Below are 17,603 nucleotides of genomic sequence, written 5' to 3' on the forward strand. Positions count from 1 at the left end.
CATTCTCTTCTTAAGGTTTTTCATGTTTAATTTCCTTTTTAAATAAAAGCCATGGAAAACCAAAACCAAATATCCAGCAGTACCCTTGCCTCTGTGCTCTCTCCTACCACTTGCCATGCCAATGCTCCACAGGACTTGCACTCAAGGTGTTTAAAACCACAGTACACGCCTGCTCCAGCACCTGAGCTACAGGAATAAGCTCTGGAAGACACAAGCATACAGGGCAGCAGAAGAGGACTGGCTAGTGGGGAGGAACAGAGTCAGCTCCTTGCCACAGACTTTCACATATATTTGTAAGACATGAGAGGAATGTTGGGAGTCAAGCTTTTTATTTTTTAGAGGGGGGGAAAGGAGAGGGAGGTGTTACTGAATAGTGAGAAATTACATCTAGTGGCTGAGTGCAGCATAAATGAGTGCAGCATAAATGAGTGCAGCCTTTCAGAGGCTGGAGTGGATTTCTATACCAGTGAACATGCTTATGAATTATGATTATGAATGCATAAATAGTGCAGAATGATTGTACTTGCTTTATTTCTGTGGCTGTCATGTAGTCTTGATCAAAAGAAAGAAGGAAGTGCATACATTAACACTGGTGGGCTGATGAGAGGAAATCAAAAGTGAAGACCTGCTGCCATGTTTGTCTCACTTTGTGCAAGTTACAAAAACTTCCTTAGAAAACTACAGTAAACTGCTAAAAAAATTATTCAGTTTTATTTCGCAAAGACAAGTTATGGGAAAAATATTCAGCCAACATCCAGTTCTGAGGCCCTGAATGTCTATTTATTCCACAATTTAGAGCAAAGACCTCTCGTCCTTTACAATTCCATTTCCCTTTCTCTCAAGCTGTCATGCATTTAAGCAAAGACAGTCTATATTTCTAAGTGGAAAACAGGTAAACATTTGGTTATTCCATTTGCAAAAAGTTAAGCTGTTATCACCATAAAGCTGAAGAAAAAAATTTTAACAGGTTAGAGGATAATGTTTCTGTGATTATTTTTTTCTTGACCTCATAAATCAAGCCAGGAATTCTAAAGCAATTCTCATTCAAAATGCCTTTGGGTTCTTTGAAGACATGTGGTGGCAGGCCAGTAAGACTTTCACAATTGTAGATTTTGGGGGAAGAATGAGAGTTACACTTGAGAAAAGCTGGGACAGACTGCACAATAATGACAGCAGCAGTTTTGGTACAAGACTTTGTTTCATTAAAACATACTGGGCTGAATACAGTAGTAGGACACATTTGCTGCCTCAGACACTACAAAATGAGAATCCAAGAGTAAGTTTAGTTTATGCAAATGCAGTCTGAAGACAGTCTTGGCATTGGTTTGAATAATATTGATCTGAAGAAGTATCTGCACAAAGCCTTCAGCTGCACCAGTCCCTTTCACACCCTGCCCGCTCTTGTTACACCTTCTCCTTGTCCTGGTCTTAGCTGGGATAGAGCTATTTTTCTCAGTAGCTGGTTCAGTGCTGTGTTTTGGATTTAGTGTGAGAACAACATTGGTCACACACGGATGTTTCAGTTGTGGCTCAGCAGTGCTTGCCCTGGGTCCAGCCCCTTTCAGGGTCTCCTGCTCTGCCAGTGAGGAGGGGCACAGGAAGCCAGGAGGGAGCATGGCCAGGACAGCTGACCTGAACTGGCCAAAGGGATATGCCAAACCAATAAAGCAGGTTCTGGACTTGGGGGACCAGACTAGGGACTTGATTCCCAACAGAAGTAAGACTTTGATGTTTAATGCACTCACCATTATCATTAGTCAGGGACAGAGTTTGATGCCACACAGACACATTGAGTTCTTCTAGAAGGAAAGCTACCATAAGAAACAGTAACTGAAAAAGTAATCTAAATTCCCCTATAAAGTTGTAATACAACAAGGTCAAGTTGCCCTTCACAGTTGTATCTGTATAGGTGATGTTTGTGAGTAATGCAAACAAAATTATGGAAATTCTGATCCTCTTGCCTGGACCATTGGCAGACATGGAGCTGAAGGATTTCTCAGTGGGTTGTGGGCACCCTCTGTGTTATCTTCATTATTGCTAAATTCTTTGGAAGTTCTGCAGAAGACTCTTCCCCACTCCATGCAGAAGCCCACTGGTGGGAATCTCAGATAACAAAAGTGATTCCCTACCTCAGGGCTCTTGTTACAACCCAACTGAACAGCCCAGTTCCCAAATGTCCTCCTTCATTTGTTCTGTGCAGGCCATGCAGAGCAATAGTCTCAACTCAGCATTTGATTCATGAGGAATGCCTCCCCACCAAGCCCAAAATAAACAAAACCACGCTTCCATCCTATCCTATTTACATTGCAAACTAGGATCTCAGCTAATTTTAAAAACCTATGCATCAACACAAAATACTTCCAGGACAAGAAACTGAAGTTAATCTCTCTCAGCTCAGGCTATGGCTCAATTAACACATCTCACCTTGAATATCACATTGCTCTTCCCTGTATCTTGAGAATCTTGCCAGCTGTACTAACACAGGAACAACAGAAGAAAGCAGCTATCACAAAACCTTGGCTCTTGCATCAGGTGACTGAAATGAGCATTGCACAAGGGTGCTTTGATGTTATAAAAGGCCTAAGAAAATGCCAGGGGTTTGGGGCATATTTCTTGCTGTGTTTACTCTCTTACCAAAGGGCACTTGTCACACACATGCCATCTGCTGCACTGAAATGCAACACCCAACCAGGTAAAATAAAAATCTCCCACACCAGCAGGCTCTGTGTACAGATTCAAAGGATCACCACTAATATAATTTTAGGTGTTTCAAGAAACTATGCTACAGAGACTGCATTTCTTGAAAGCTTCTCCTCCTGTAGGACAGAACCTCAGCTCCCAGAGAAGACTCTGCCCTTGTGGCTGCACACAAGAAGTCACAGGCTCATAATCCAGCAATATTTGTACTTGTGTCAGGTATGGAGAGCAGAGAGTGCAAAATGAACACAAATGACCCCCACTCCCCCACACTGCCCCCTGATCCCCCTCCTTTCCCCTGGGTGCTCACAGGCACTGCAGGAACCCAAGGGAGCAGTCCTGCAATAGAAGCCATCTCTCTGGGAACTGAAACTGGCTTTGAAGACACTCAGCCTCTTAATGCTTGTGGATATTTCCCACAGCCTGAAAGAAAGGAAAACCTGGAAATGTGTTACTACATGAGCTTACCTACAGCACCTTGGTAAAGTCAGGATCCCTTACTACAAGCACCTCCTTGGTCAGCCACTATCAGGAACCATGGAGGATGATGCTATTTGTTGCACTCATTTCATTCTCCTTAAGTCTTCAGTCAAAATAGATGCTTTGGTCTATTCTGAGTACTGCAAAGGATCACGCAGGTCACTGTATCTGCTTTACAGTTAATGAATATTCTGAAATTTCAGCATATCTGAGAGTCTCCTTCATACTTTACAAGAGCCCAGCTCGTTCAAGATTGTTAAGACATGGAGAACATTTTACATTATCTGCCCACAAAGGCTGTCCAGGTCCTAAAGAGCAAAGAAAATAAGAAGCAAAAAAATCCCACACCTGGTGACAGAGAAACAGAGAAGAGCAGGATCATGCTAGAGGGACATCATATTCCTGGACTATCTTCCCAGAAACATACAGGATTTTCCTCATGGCCATCTCCTTCCCTACCCTTATGAAGCTCAGCACCCCTGCACCTCTTACATTTGAGGACACCCTTTTGAAAGAGATTCCATTTTCACTTGTACAACATACAGGAAAAACACAATAAAAGTCTCAAGAAGGTGGCAGTTCCTGTCCAGTAAGATAGAAATAGACATTCCTTAACCATCACTCCTACCAAGGAACACAGTGGTCAGTTGTTATCAAAAAACCAGCACATTGATAAGGACTGGAAGCCTAGCAAAGCTAGGAGCACAACCAGAAAAGCCCATAAGCTACTGATATTGGAACTGAGAGAGTTGAAAGCAGTCAGAGATGGAAAAACATGCCCCAAGACCCAAAACAATACTAGAGTTGAAGTGAAAGCAGAAAAAATAAGATTGCAAATCGAGACAGATAAAGGCCAGAGGATAGGATGAGGAAGAAAATACTCAACATAAAGCCTTTAAATAGCCTTGGAAGATGTGTCATGACCATCAAACTGATCTATAAAGATGGCCTGGAAAGGTATGGAAGAGGGACACATATCCTTTTCCATTCACAAATTCTTTCTTAAAAGATTGTCAAAAAACCTTTTGCTCTATTCTCATCTCTTTTGGGTTCCAAGTGTTGACTCAGCACTTATTAACCACTGTTAGGAGCACAACTAGCAAAACAACAGGAGATTTGCAGGAGATGAGAAACATCAAAGAAAATCAGATGATTCCGTTATCAATGGTACGAAAGTACTAGGACAAAAGAGGGGGGAAGATGAAATTGGGGAACAATGCAGAGCTTTTAGAAGTGGCACAGAAGGAAGAGAAAATGGGAAAATTAAATGGTAAAAAGGTCAAGGACATCTTCATTACCTAGAAGCACACATTGGTGTCTCAGGGCAGACAGGACCAAACTTCACTCCTGAGCTGTGCTGCTCCATCTCTGGATTTGCTGGTTCTGCAGTGTGAGTAAGGAGGAGTTAACAGAGGAATTCTGCTCTCTCCTGGCACTACAGGACTGAATCACACCTAACCAGGGGAGCTGCAGTTGCCACACAACCACCAGCTCCCAGTGAGGTATAAAACAGGGATAGAAAACTAAGGAAAAGGACAAGTGACTCTCGTGCTGTTTTCTTACAGTTTGTCTTCCATTTTTGGCTCAACACAGGGAGGCAAAAAGGAGGGGTAGAAAGAGAATGCAAGCAGATTATATATTTGTATTCTTGTTTTCCAGTCCTTCCAGAAAGGCCAGTTTTGTAAACAGAGAGAAAGCTGAGATTTTCTTTATCTTGTTAACTACTCCCATGACTGTAACACACCATGCAGAGTTCACAATTATCTCTCTGCTCAACATTATCAAAAATGCACTGCAACTTCTTTGGCAACATGTTCTTTTAGTCAGGCTATCTGCACCTAAAAACACTCAGCCTTTTGTTTCAACAGCACAGACCTGCATGCTGAATTATAAAAATTGTCCAATATCATATTATCTTGGCTACAGATTTAATTTCACGGAATATGAAACTTCACTGAAAATCATTGTACAACAAGACAATGAAACATAAACATTCACTTCTGTCTTTTTTCCCTTTATATTAAGTGTGAGCCTACTACAACTCCCTCTGGGAGGATATTTTTCATACAAAGCCACATTCTTTGAGTCTTATTCACATAAACAGTCATGGAACTGAATGAGATCAGCCACAGAAGCAGGGAAATCAGGTTTTTATCCAGCATTACTGATACAAAATGCAACATAAAATTTTAAAAGAACAGGATAATAAGCATCCATCTTTAAACTATCTAATAATGCAAAAACTACTTGAAGGTTTTGTTTTTCAGTTCTATCCTTCCAAGATGTAATACACTAAATTAATTATAATTTTGCTACACACAATTTGTTGATAATTACCTCTCTGTGAACCATACTGTTATTTGGTACAATTAATGGGAATTTTTAAAATAGTCATTATTTCAGTATCACTTTATTCTTGATCGTTAATTAAGCAAGGCCTGAAAATCCCACTTGCAGAGCATAAGAGAAGTGATTTTCAAATGGTACTTGGTAAAATCTGCTAACTTTTGCATTACACTTTTGCCTGACTCTGTTTTCCCTGAAATACCAAAAGTATTTTGAGCTAAGCTTAACATAGACAAACCATGAAAAACTTCTGTTAGCAGAAGAGTGGATACTCATTCTCAAAATTTGAATAATGACAACAGATCAACTGAAGGTCAGTTTGCTTTTTACAGGCAAAAAGGACAGACATACAACACATGCTTGCTGCCGTATTAAAACTTACAATGTGACTTTATTAATGACCATCAAACTAAGACACTGCCTATATAGTTAATGCTTTCCAAAATCTCAGTACTTTGGGGAACATGACAAGTATACAGCTCCCTAGAAAGACAGAAAAATCCTTCATCTTAGTGTGAAACACTGTAGCACATATTTACCAATGTTCTGAGAAATTCCATCATAGTGTCACTCTCCTCTGATAACCTTCCCTGCCTTAGCTTACTTGAAAAGCACATTTAGTGCTTTTGCTACCAAGGCAGAGTATCCTGTGTTTCACGAGAGTTACACAGGACTGAAACACAGAGCAAGTTCTCAATTTCACTGACACTCTTTATTCCATGTCTGGGAAAGGCTGAGAATGGGTCCCAGACAAAACTAGCTTTAAACCACAGTTCCTGAGTAGTTCAACACTTATTTCAGCCTAGTCAAGGAGAGAGTCTTAATTTCAAATTGTGAGGAGAACAAATAAACCTTTAAAATGTTGGTTTGTTTTTTCCTTTCAAGTGCTGTGCTCAGTTCTCCTGAATACACCCTTACCTGTTTTCTTGGTGTGTCTGCTCACCAGAACCAGCTCACCTCATGTAAGTATATGCAGACGTTTGCTGCATGTATAAACCCACATATGATATGTAAGCTAATTCATATTATTACAACTTTTCAAAAAAGACATTCTTAAAAGCTGTAAATGCATGTATCCAAGTTCTGCAAGCTTTGAATATGTTTCTGTCTTCCATAACATGTATCCTACTTTCAGGATTACAAACAAAAAGAAGAAAAACTGGCACAGTTCTAGTAAATGAAGCAGCAGCATCCTCCTCATTTGTATGTCTGCAATTATAGACATGAAAGGCTAAATTCTCTGAAAGAACATGGAACCCAGAAGTTTGCTTTTAAACTTCTCAACCACGTGTTGATGGGTAGAGATAAGGGGAACAGAAAGGAGGCAGAAAAAAAATTGAGTTTGTTTTTTTTGGACTAAAATACTCTTGTATGGAGATTATGAATCTGGGAACAATTTCTTATAATATTAGGTTTTTTTCAGTTAAGAGACTCTGCCTCAAGGACCAGAGCTTATGCCTGCAAATTCTGCTTTGATTTATTGACATGGCATGCTACTTAGTGCAAGTATTCATACCTCTATTTTAATTCTGCCATTCACTTTCCCCTTGGCACCCATCTTGCTTCCAGGTAAACAAAGTGTAAAATTCTTATTGAGAAAGGATGAATAAACAAAGCAGAGCTAAATATAGAAACTGTCAACCTGTTCTGACAAGTAGGAAGAATGAGAAGCAGAAGTCAGTTACTGTAATACGCACAGGGTTCTCCTTAACCAAAACTAAATCCCAAGCAGAATACTGAAACTTAAAATTTTATGAAGCAAGCTGGGATGTGGCTGCACTGTAGATTAGATGGAGCTGAATGTTGATTATTTGGACACAAGACAGATGTTTAAATTAAGCTGCTTCACATTTGTGGTGAGCATACACATAGCCTGTTACCACACTTGCACTGATGTGAAGTTATTCCCCAATAACTCATGTCCAATCCCCAAAGATTCCCTCCAAAGGAAAGAAGGCTGCTTAAAAGGGGAAAAAAAAAATAAAACAAACACAAAAAAGTCCCAGTATTATAAAAGCTAGGCAGTCATGGGATAACAGGAAAAGTCCACATAGAGAACCAGTGAGACAGGAAATAAACAGTACAAGGTCAGTCTTCCCAAGAGAAGGACACCAAGCCTGCAGCCCCAGAGCCGTCTGCATTGAGCATATATTGTGTTCATTACACCCACTAATGAATCACAAGGGGACAGGGAAAGATTACAACTGTAAAAATGGCTGGTAGATTTCAATAGCATTTAAACACAGTCTGGTATTTGGGCTGGGGAAAAAAACCCTCAACTTCATATGCATAATGATGAACTTGGGATGATTCAGGAATGAAATCCTGGATTGACAGTGGACTGGTCTTCTGAAAGCATCAGCACAGTTAAAAAGCAGGAAGGGTGCTAAAAATTACTGCAGAGAGTACAACCAATCTCACCTTTATTCAATCATCTAAGAAATTCAATTGCATCTTAGAAGTTGTCAGTCTGGCCTTCTCATCTTTAAAAAGGTTTAGCAAAACTAGAAAAGTTTCCAGGAAGGAGAACATAAGACAACCAAAGGTAGGATAATTAAGTAGAAGAAAATCAGGTTGGAGAAATACTAGAAGACATCAGGTCAAACCAGCATATTTCAAGCTCAAAAACAAGTGAGAAGAAATAACTCTTCTTATCAAATAGCAACTTTCAAGCTATGTTTGTCATTTGTAGTCTTCCTTCTATGATTTTCTCAGGCTGTTTCCCATTCACTCATGTTCCCTCCTCAGTTTGACAGAGTCACTGATATGGATGCCCTACAGGAGTGAAAGGCATTAAAGAGAATATGTGTCATCTCTCCCTGTAAATGAAACACAGCCAACCTAGAGATGAGAATTGGTGAGGCTGACCATGACACCATTCACCCACACCTCCAAACCAGGCTCATCATTCCTGCAGCCATGGGACTTGCTCAGCTCCTGGCCACAGAGATGGAAGAGCTGAAGGAATTCTCCCCAGACAGACAGTCCTGTCCTAGCCAGCAAGAGATATCCACCTCTCACTGCCTTCAATCAAAGTATGATTTGTTAAAAAAGGTCACACAGAGAAGCTACTGATGCAAGGCACTCTGTTATTCCACCTATGTCAGAAGCATCTATGTCACTTGGTAAGTTTTTGAAAACTCTTTACATTACTAGAATTTAAATAAATTAAATTTGATCCTCCTTATTTTGAGGCTAGCAGCAACTAAGGCAGCCAAGATCAACACCCTCTCTTTACTGAGCTGTCCTCACTCATCCCCAAATCCAGTTCTGCTTTATCAGGCATGCTGGCAGTGAAGCTGCTCACCTGCAGGGGCACCTCCACTTGTCTGTCAAGACACCAGGGAATAAGTGAAATGGATGACAGCCTCACCCAGTGCATGCCAGGTCAGGATTTCTTGAAACCTGTCTTCTCCAAACTGATTAAGTGTAGTCTTACAAGGAAAGAAGAGAATCCAACTTGGTAGCAGACTGTTCATTAAGAAAATACTATACTTCAAACTCATGTTTAAGCTTTCTCCACACCTGAGTCTGCCATTCATAGCAATACTTACACCATTAAAAATAACCATTAAAAATCACCATAAACTTAGAAATAATAATAAAAAAGAGCACATTGAAAGAGTATAGTTGGATTTTACCCAGAAGCTGTGAAAAAACACCACCACATATTTGCAAGAATTCAGGAGCTGTTGCAAAGTCTGGAAAAAACCAACTGATAAGAAAATGCTGCACTTTTAAAATCTGGATTCAAACCAAAACAATAACATCAATGAAAAACTGTAGATGTCAGGCAGATAATTTTGCAGCCAGAAGAAAGACACCCCCCTTCCCTCCATCCCATAATCCTCTTGAAACACTTCAGCCAGACAAAGTCAAATCCCAAAAGTGCTCAGACAGAAAATGAAGGAAAATTACTCATATGTAAGCTTTACAAAATGCTAAATACCGACTTAAGCAACAGATCTGCCTGGCAGTTATTAGTGCAATTATTTGCAACAGTAATGATAACAGTGAAAAGATCACATCCTGCCCAAGACTCTGAACCAGCTGCAATTTCTGCATCTGTTGCACAGACAGACATCAAACTCTGAGCAGAAGTAAATCATACCTAAAATGTTTCACTGTGACCACTATTAAAATGTTACTCAAATATTAAGCTCATATATAATTACCATACATTCATGGCACTTTCTCGTTTTATAAGGCTGGCACTCTTCCTCAGTGACTGACCCAACTGAGACAATTTAGGGAACTTTAACTCAGAAATGTATTGGCACAATATAAATAGACCTAGCAACAGATCTTCCTAAGATGTCACATTGCAGATGCTGTTAAAATCAACAGAAAATATTCCTGACTGGCTTAAAGCAAGTGGCATGTCAAAGTGGAAAAGGAATTATCCCACTGCAATGCAGACACAATGAAGATGCACACCCTTAACGAACTCACTTCCATCGATTCCAAATGCATTTTCCATAATGCAAATGAAAATGCTTTTGTCCAACAGCATGCCAAGACATGCACACAAAACCTGTATCTTCAGTGGTCACTTCTCAAAGTGGGTGGTGTTTAGGTGGGGAAGGTAGCAAATCATGAGAGAGAGAGGAAGGCACAGGCTGTTAGAAGAAGCTTGTTTAAATCCAGGATTTGGAGGAGGCATGATTTAATGATTTGAAGAGTACTCCAAAAATGCTTTTGATCATGATATAAGATTAAAAAGCCTAGGCTTTTCTGGCATAGGAGTATATCAATTTTTCTTCAGGATTATGGCAATCCCACTAGGGTACCTGTGCTCAGCACACCACACCCCAGATACCCCGTAGCCCCAGTATGCTCCATCTGGCTGGCAGCCACACCAGATACTCCCATCCACCACTTGCCACAGATGTGCCCAAATCCTGTCCCTAATCACAGCCAGATTCCCCCCCATGGCTGTGGCTTGGCTGAGATGCACCTATGGCTTGGAGGAGCAGCAGTGGGTGTGGAGAGTGGGAAGGAGAGAGCCACAGAGGAGACACCAGGAAGACACGAGTGCTGGCTGGAAGGAAGCGTCTTCCTGTTCATTCCAAGAACCTTTAATTACATTTCACACATAGCAGGATCTCTGCCAAAAGATCAAAAGTAAAACAGTGCAAGAGCAAGCCAGCAATCTACAGTCCTGCATTGTACCATTAGTTACCCGTGCATTTGGTATTCCATCAGAAGTACATCACTGAGGCTACCAAGACAACCTCTCCACATCTGGATTATGCAGGAATTCAAGCTGTTGTACTGTATCCATTAGGCCATCCAATGGGGATTGATTTACGGCAACAGGATACACCCAACTAACTATTAGTGGTAATAAACTAGATTGCTTTTAGCCTCAAAATCCTGTGCAGCCTTAATGCTTCATTTATCACACACCTCTAAAAATGTGTCCTAAATTGACACTCATTTCATCATTGGTTTTTTTGATAGCATTCTTGACCTTGGTATCAAACTACTGCACACCAACAGTATCCTTCCTGCTTCACTCTCAACACCTTCACGTTTCCAACTCGACCTCAGTATTTTCTAGAAAACAAGAAAAATACATGTCTGGCCAAACCAGCAGCTTTGAATACAAAGCATCATTGTGTCATGCACAACCTGCCAAAGGAAGCAACACACAGAGAACATCCCAGGCACAGGGAACATCCCAACACTCATGTGTTTGAAAGCTATGCAAAAAATAAGCAAGGACTCCACACATTTATTCTGACTCTTCCAAAATTTGGAACACCTGCCTTCACAAATCCAACAGTCTTCTGAATGGCAGCATGAGATAAACCAAATACAAACAAAAGGAAAGAGACCAGTACACATAATTAATTCAGTGACAGGTCACAGCAAGACATGGGGTATTTTAGGATTTCACTATTCTCACAACTGCTGTCAATGAACTGCAACAAACTATTCTCCATCAGCACCTGCTAACAGGGAGTGGAGTAGCCAAGTGAGAAATAACTAAGCTATTCCTAAAGGGTTCACAAGTTAGCAATGGTATGCAAGAATATTTCTAGTATTGTACTTCAGAAGCTATTCTGGAGATTTTTGGGATCAAAATAGCTGGATATGAGGCAGGGAAGAGAATTAGCCCCTTGCTGTTATGAATTAAGGTCTTTCTGAAGTGCAGTTCTGCACCTTGTATTTTTGGCTGGATCATTTAAGTCACATATTTAGTTCCTGAATAAACAAAAGGAACTAAAAATACTCATTTCAAATTTTTATTTGCCCAAAGCAATTCCAATCAATTTATGTCTTTGACAAATATATCCCTATATCCATCTTGCCAATAAAATATGGCACCTCATTTGTGGTTTTAAATAAAATACTTCCACCAGGGACCTGTTGTACTGATACAGCTCTAAAAAAAGATACAACTGTGAGTTCTCTGCCAGTTCATCCAAAGTCCTAACTGTTGAGGGAAAAAGAGAAAGTGCACATCTGAAACTAATGAGAATAAATACAGTTGTCAGTATAATTAATTTAAGAACCTGAAAGTGCTTTAAAAATGTTCACTGGTACACCACCTATCCAAACCAATAAGCATTGTTCATCCTGTTACACAGATTTAGTGAGTAAAGGACAGTGAGGTCTTTTTCTTTTACATCACATGACTCACAGGCAAAGTCAAACAGAGGTGAAGCTAAAGACACATGGGGAAATGCAGCTTGAGGCTCAATTGCTAACCACCACACCCTACAAGCACCTGATTTACTCAGGTATCATTCATCTCATCATCTCATCTAGTCCAAGAACATGGTATGTTTGATAATCTGAACTCCAGAACGTGCCACCTGTGACAGGGCAAGATACTGAGCCTGGTGCTGCAACTACATCACATCAGCCAACACGGGAGGCCCCACTAGTGCAGACAACTTCTCACAATTCCTGCTCCTCAAAAAAGAAAGGACCTCTGTGAAAAAATCTTGAAGGAAAACACCTGCATGATCAGGAGGTTTCCACTTTATTTTTGCCAATCATTTACTGGTTATTTCATTTCTTGTGTTCAAAGCCAGTCTCCCATATGAGGTTGGTAGCACTGTCTGGGTAAATATTAAGTAGCAAGGGAGAGTGAAAACTTCCCAGCTGAATACTACCATAAAACTCCTTTTTAAATTTTTTTCTTTATTTTCAAACAAAAAACCCAACCAAAACAAAACAAACAAACCAAAACAAAACAAAAAAAACAAGCAGGGAGAAAAGCAGTGACATTACTACTGCTGCTGCACAATTCCCATTTACCCTTGCAGATAGGTCCTCGCAGATAAACAGGCATACATCATCTACATAGCAGGCAAGTAAGTACTTTATGTAGCCATCTGACTGCAGGTTTTGCTACACGCAGTGTATTTAACTATTTTTGAGTATTTTCTGCTCAGAAATTGTTATGAAGTTCTGAAGGAGAGTCATTATACCTTGTCTTGCGGTCCGCAATGCAACTGCAGATCTTACATGTATTCACACATCTCCAGAAACACTTTGTTTTCCAACTATCTGGAGAATGAAGATTACACAATACTTGAAACTTGAGCCTGCCAAAATAAGTTGTTATAAAACTAGCTGCACAGCCTGACACATCACCTTGAAAGAAAGTAAATAACATTCTCCTCAGAATAACCCATAGACTCAAACAGTCCTACCAGGGGATCTGATCCATGCCTAACCAATGCTGCATAAGAGTTAAGACATGGTTACATTTTTCTGTCTTTGGACAGAGGTGGACTTACTGATCTTCCCAATTACTCCTTTAACATTGGTAGGACATTCTAAGTTCATTTAAACAACTTATGGGGCAAAGATCCACCTACCAGCAAGCTACTTTCTAACTCTCTCAGTGTTTTCCCTGTGAACAAAATATATCAGTAGCAGACATGTCCTTTTGGTCATGTGCATTGCAGAAATACCAAGCAGAAGTCCAAATAATCGCTTCACATATAATTATAAAAACATGAAGATATTGGTTATGCCTTTTTAAAAAAACAGAGCGCTCCCTACAGCCTATGCTGTAATACACACAACACCCCAGGGCACGATAAGCTCTTTATTAATGCTTGCAATAAAAGAACACTGCAGAACAATGACACGCCGTAGCCATGGATTTCCACAATCAGAGCTCAACAAGCAGCCAGTGTGTACTCACAAGGTGCTGAGACCTCGGGGGGAAGCGATGTTTGCAGCAAACTAGTGGAAATATTTCCAGCGGAGTTTTCAGGTGATGTCAACAACAGGAAGGATGACTTGGAGCCAGATTTCCATTTCTCATCAGACGCGGCCTTAAAAGTTGGAACAAGAGCGTTACTTCTCCTGATTTTCACCCCCAAACCCGCAAGCGAGCCCCTACGTCGACACAGGCTCCTGTACCTGCGCGGCATCCCGGAGGGTCCGACCCGCCCGACGTGGGGGAGGTCCCTCTCCGGGCTGGAATACGGGAACACTTTCCCGACTCCGCTCCGGGGCACTGCCCTCGCCGCGGTCGTGCCCAGCTGCGGCCCCGCCACCACCTCCGCCATCACCTGCGCGGCCGGGCCGGCAGCGCCCCCGCCCCGCCGGGCCCCCCGCGCCCCCCGGCCCCGCAGCCGCACACGGAGCCCGGCGGGGCTCACCTGCGCTGCCGCTCCCGGGCGCCGCTCCTGCCGGGCCGCGCTCCGCTCTGCCCCTCCAGCGGCGCCTCCGCCGCCGGGCCGGGCTCGGGGCTGCCCCGGGGGAGGCGCCGCCGCCGCCGTGGCCGCTGCGAGGGCGACACCGAGCGGCCGCGGAGCGCGGGCGGGCAGCGCCCAGAGACCCGCACCGCCTCCCGCCCCTCCGGCCGGCCAGCGGGACACAGCCCGGCCCCGGCCCCGGCCAGGAACACAGGGCTCGGCCCGCAGCAAGGCTCCGCGAGGGCTGGACGCTCTCCTGGAGCGAAGCTACTTTGCAGCTTAATGATGGAAGCTCACAATAATTTGTGTGGGAGCAGAAGCCCTACAAAACCACAAAATCAGAGTGGGACCGCAGTGGTCACCTGGTCCAACCTCCCTGGTTAACCAGGGTCGTCCTAAAGCACGTGGAACAAGACTGCGTCCAGACAGCTCTTGTCCCTCCAGTGAGGGAACTTCCACAGTCTCTCTGGGAAATCTGTTCCCGTGCATGGTCATCTGCACAGTTAATAAGTTCTTCCTTATGCTCAGATGGAACTTCCCATGCATCAGTTTCTGCCTGTTGCCTCATATCCGAGTGGTTGAGACCCAGAAGAGCCTGGCTCCATCGTCTTGGAAACCTCCCTTTTGGTATTTACACACAATAATGAGGTCTCCCCTCAGTCACATCTTCAGCAACCAGGCTCAGCTCTCTCCGCCTTTCCTCATAAGAGAGATGCTTCAGTCTCCCAGTCACCCTTGCTGCCTTCCACTGGACCCACAGCAGCTACATGTCCCTCTTGTATGGAGGAGCTCAGAATTGGACACAATAAAATTTCCCAAACTTTAGGGAGGCCAGATGCCCTTCCCTCCAGCAGGGAGCCAGTCAGCGGGCTTTGAAGTCTGAACTGAGGGACAGAGAGGAACACCTTGAAAGGTGACTGTGCCTGCTTAGTGCCTCACCCACCCCTCCAGCTATCACAATATCACTGGGACCTTCTGCTCACCCGAGTCATGGGTTCATGTGGGCAATTATGGGTGAATGTCAGTAATTCACAAACTGGTAGGAAAGCAAGTTGGACAGGACCATCTGTAGACACCGGTAGAGCAGAAAGGAGTTTGTATGAGTAGGCTGAGGAAAATGATAAAAGCGGGACTGGGAGAAGGAGAAAACAGAAAACAAGCAGCTGTTCCCCATACAATGCTTGATCTCACATGCACATCACTTTCAGAGGATGTTTCTCTGGCTTGAAGGCATTCTCAAAATGCCCTAAATTAACTGATGCCCTAAACAAACTAAACATTGAAGTATCACAGGCACTTCCTAGTTATGTCATGAATATATTCTTTTGAATGTTTTTTTAGATTATTCTACTTATGCCTTTTTCACTAAACAATTACTATGGTAGTCGTTGTTCTGTGGCAGTAGTAGTACCAGAGGTTTGCATCAAAACCCTTGGTGCTCCCCAGGAAAGACTGACTGACTGACTGACTGACTGACTGACTGGATTTATTGTTCTGATGCCTCTCTGATTGCAGCAAGGCTTTGCCAGAACGACAGCATTTATCTGAAGTTTGGTGTCACTACTTAAGTTAAAGTGTAGTTGCTAAAACACATAAAAACACACTGTGATTCTTCACACTACGATTTTGTTTGCTCATTTCCATATTCAGGATAGGCTTACTTCATGTGAATTTTATTTAATTTGATACTGTTCAAAATTCTAATGTAGGAATAGAAGTATTTGTGTAGCAATTAACCTGTACGTTAAATAAGTTCCATATATGTACAAGTTGGCAGAACTATTTTATGTTTGATCATTACAACTGAGAAACAAGATGCTATGACATTATAGGAAAAAAGCTTTCTTGGCACAGGTCTGTCACCAATGTGGCATTGCGAAATGTAATGGAAATTTTCTCTCTTTAACAGGAACAGGATGAGACCCTGTTGTGATTCTGCAAACCTAGGTGCAGACAGGCTCCCTGATTGTGTGGATGTCAGTGGGACAATTCCCTGTGCTTAAGTAAAATTAACTTTTTCTAATGCAGACAGTTGGTTTTGTATTCTTCTCGATTTTTTTTCCCTAGTGGGAAGAGAAGTGAATCACACAGAAAGAATATCATGTCTGTGAACTGCAGCTCTCCATGGACAAAGTCCAGTCACGTCTATCACTGTACATGTCATACATGCAAAGATGCAACCTCTTATTTACCTCTGCCCTTGCTGCAAGTCCTGTGACTGAGGGCTGGGCACTGTTTCATTGTATGCACCCAGCTTCAAAGTCAAATGACCTGACAAAAGGGAAAGGCAGAGGGAACTGAAAACAATCTGGTGGCAAAGGGACAGAGGAGGAGCAAGTCCTGAGGCAAGTCCTGAGTCCACAACAGATTATATTGCCAAGGGATTGGCAGAAATGCTTCAGCCCTACTCTAAAAACCTTCCTGGCAATGGGCCTGGAGTCTATGTGGCTTTGAACCTGAAGCTGTGGTCAGGTCACTGATGTCAGTTGTGGGAAGAGCTGCATTGCAACCAGTCCTCTTTTTTGAGTTTCTACACCCTGATTTTGTATTTTAATATATCCAAATTATTCACTCTCTCATTGGTCATGTTTCATAGCTCTCTGTATAGAAGAAACCTAATACAGACATTTCTGAGCAAGACTCCCTATCCAAAGCTGGCCTTGAAGGCTAACAGCCCTTTGTGCACATAAGGGATCAGCTGGTGTGTGAGACAGATGCTCCTCCATTACACACCTGGAAACTCTTCCTCTTTCCATCAGTTTTCAGCAGGCTAATGCCTGCCAGGGCTGTCCCAAGACACAATGCTGAAAACTCAAGTGGTAAAAAAATCCTGCATAAAAACAAAGTCCTAATTCCTTTTAGAGGATTTAATCTTGAAAGGTTTCCATAATCTTTTAGTACATTGTTAATCTGTTCAAGCAAAACTTCAAGAAGGTTGGTAAGTTGAGAATAAAGGCAGACCTTTCAATAAATTTGTATATTAATGGGCAAGGGGAATTTCTCCCACCTCTGAACAGATGTGTACCTCCATTATCTCCAGTGGTTTAGTACAAACTGGAAGGCCTAGCGATAAGATTGTCATGCAGCACAGAGGTCAGAAAAATAATCAGCTGCAGGAAAAAAGTGGAGACTCCAAACAGAAGTCCAATCAATAAACTGAATGCAAGGAGGGAGAACAGGAGAGGAGGAAGTAGAAAGGAAGAAACAGAAACAGAGGAAAATTTGGTGTTGGAGAATGAGGAATTCAGCTGCCAGTCACTACAGTGGGCAGCATGGGATGACAGCCAGGGACTAACACACACACTGGAGCTTAGACTGGTACAAGATAAGAAGAGCAGCACTGAAACTCCTGAGAAGGAGCCTGGGTGTGAGGCAGGAGGTCTGTCCTTGCAGAGCAAGCCTGGAGGAAGC

At 42.3% G+C, this 17,603-nt stretch overlaps 1 protein-coding gene across 6 annotated transcripts in view; it reads right to left on the reverse strand.

Annotated features, from left to right (window-relative positions):
• ANKRD6 (ankyrin repeat domain 6) overlaps positions 1-14,267 on the reverse strand; it is a 95,232-nt gene extending 80,965 nt beyond the window's left edge. For 4 of the 6 annotated variants that reach the window (XM_064707301.1, XM_064707303.1, XM_064707297.1 and 1 more), the window contains exons 1-2: positions 14,157-14,267; positions 13,694-13,826 (exon numbers count right to left, since the gene is read on the reverse strand). The gene's annotated coding sequence lies outside the window, so the exon portion shown is untranslated. Of the gene's footprint in view, positions 1-4,475; positions 4,542-13,693; positions 13,827-13,914; positions 14,036-14,156 lie in introns of those variants that run through there. The other 2 variants (XM_064707298.1, XM_064707300.1) reach the window with 2 other exon arrangements.
• Between the last annotated feature and the right edge of the window lie 3,336 nt (positions 14,268-17,603).

The sequence above is a fragment of the Zonotrichia leucophrys genome, chromosome 3, assembly GCF_028769735.1.
Source record: "Zonotrichia leucophrys gambelii isolate GWCS_2022_RI chromosome 3, RI_Zleu_2.0, whole genome shotgun sequence".
NCBI classification, from domain to species: Eukaryota; Metazoa; Chordata; class Aves; order Passeriformes; family Passerellidae; genus Zonotrichia; species Zonotrichia leucophrys.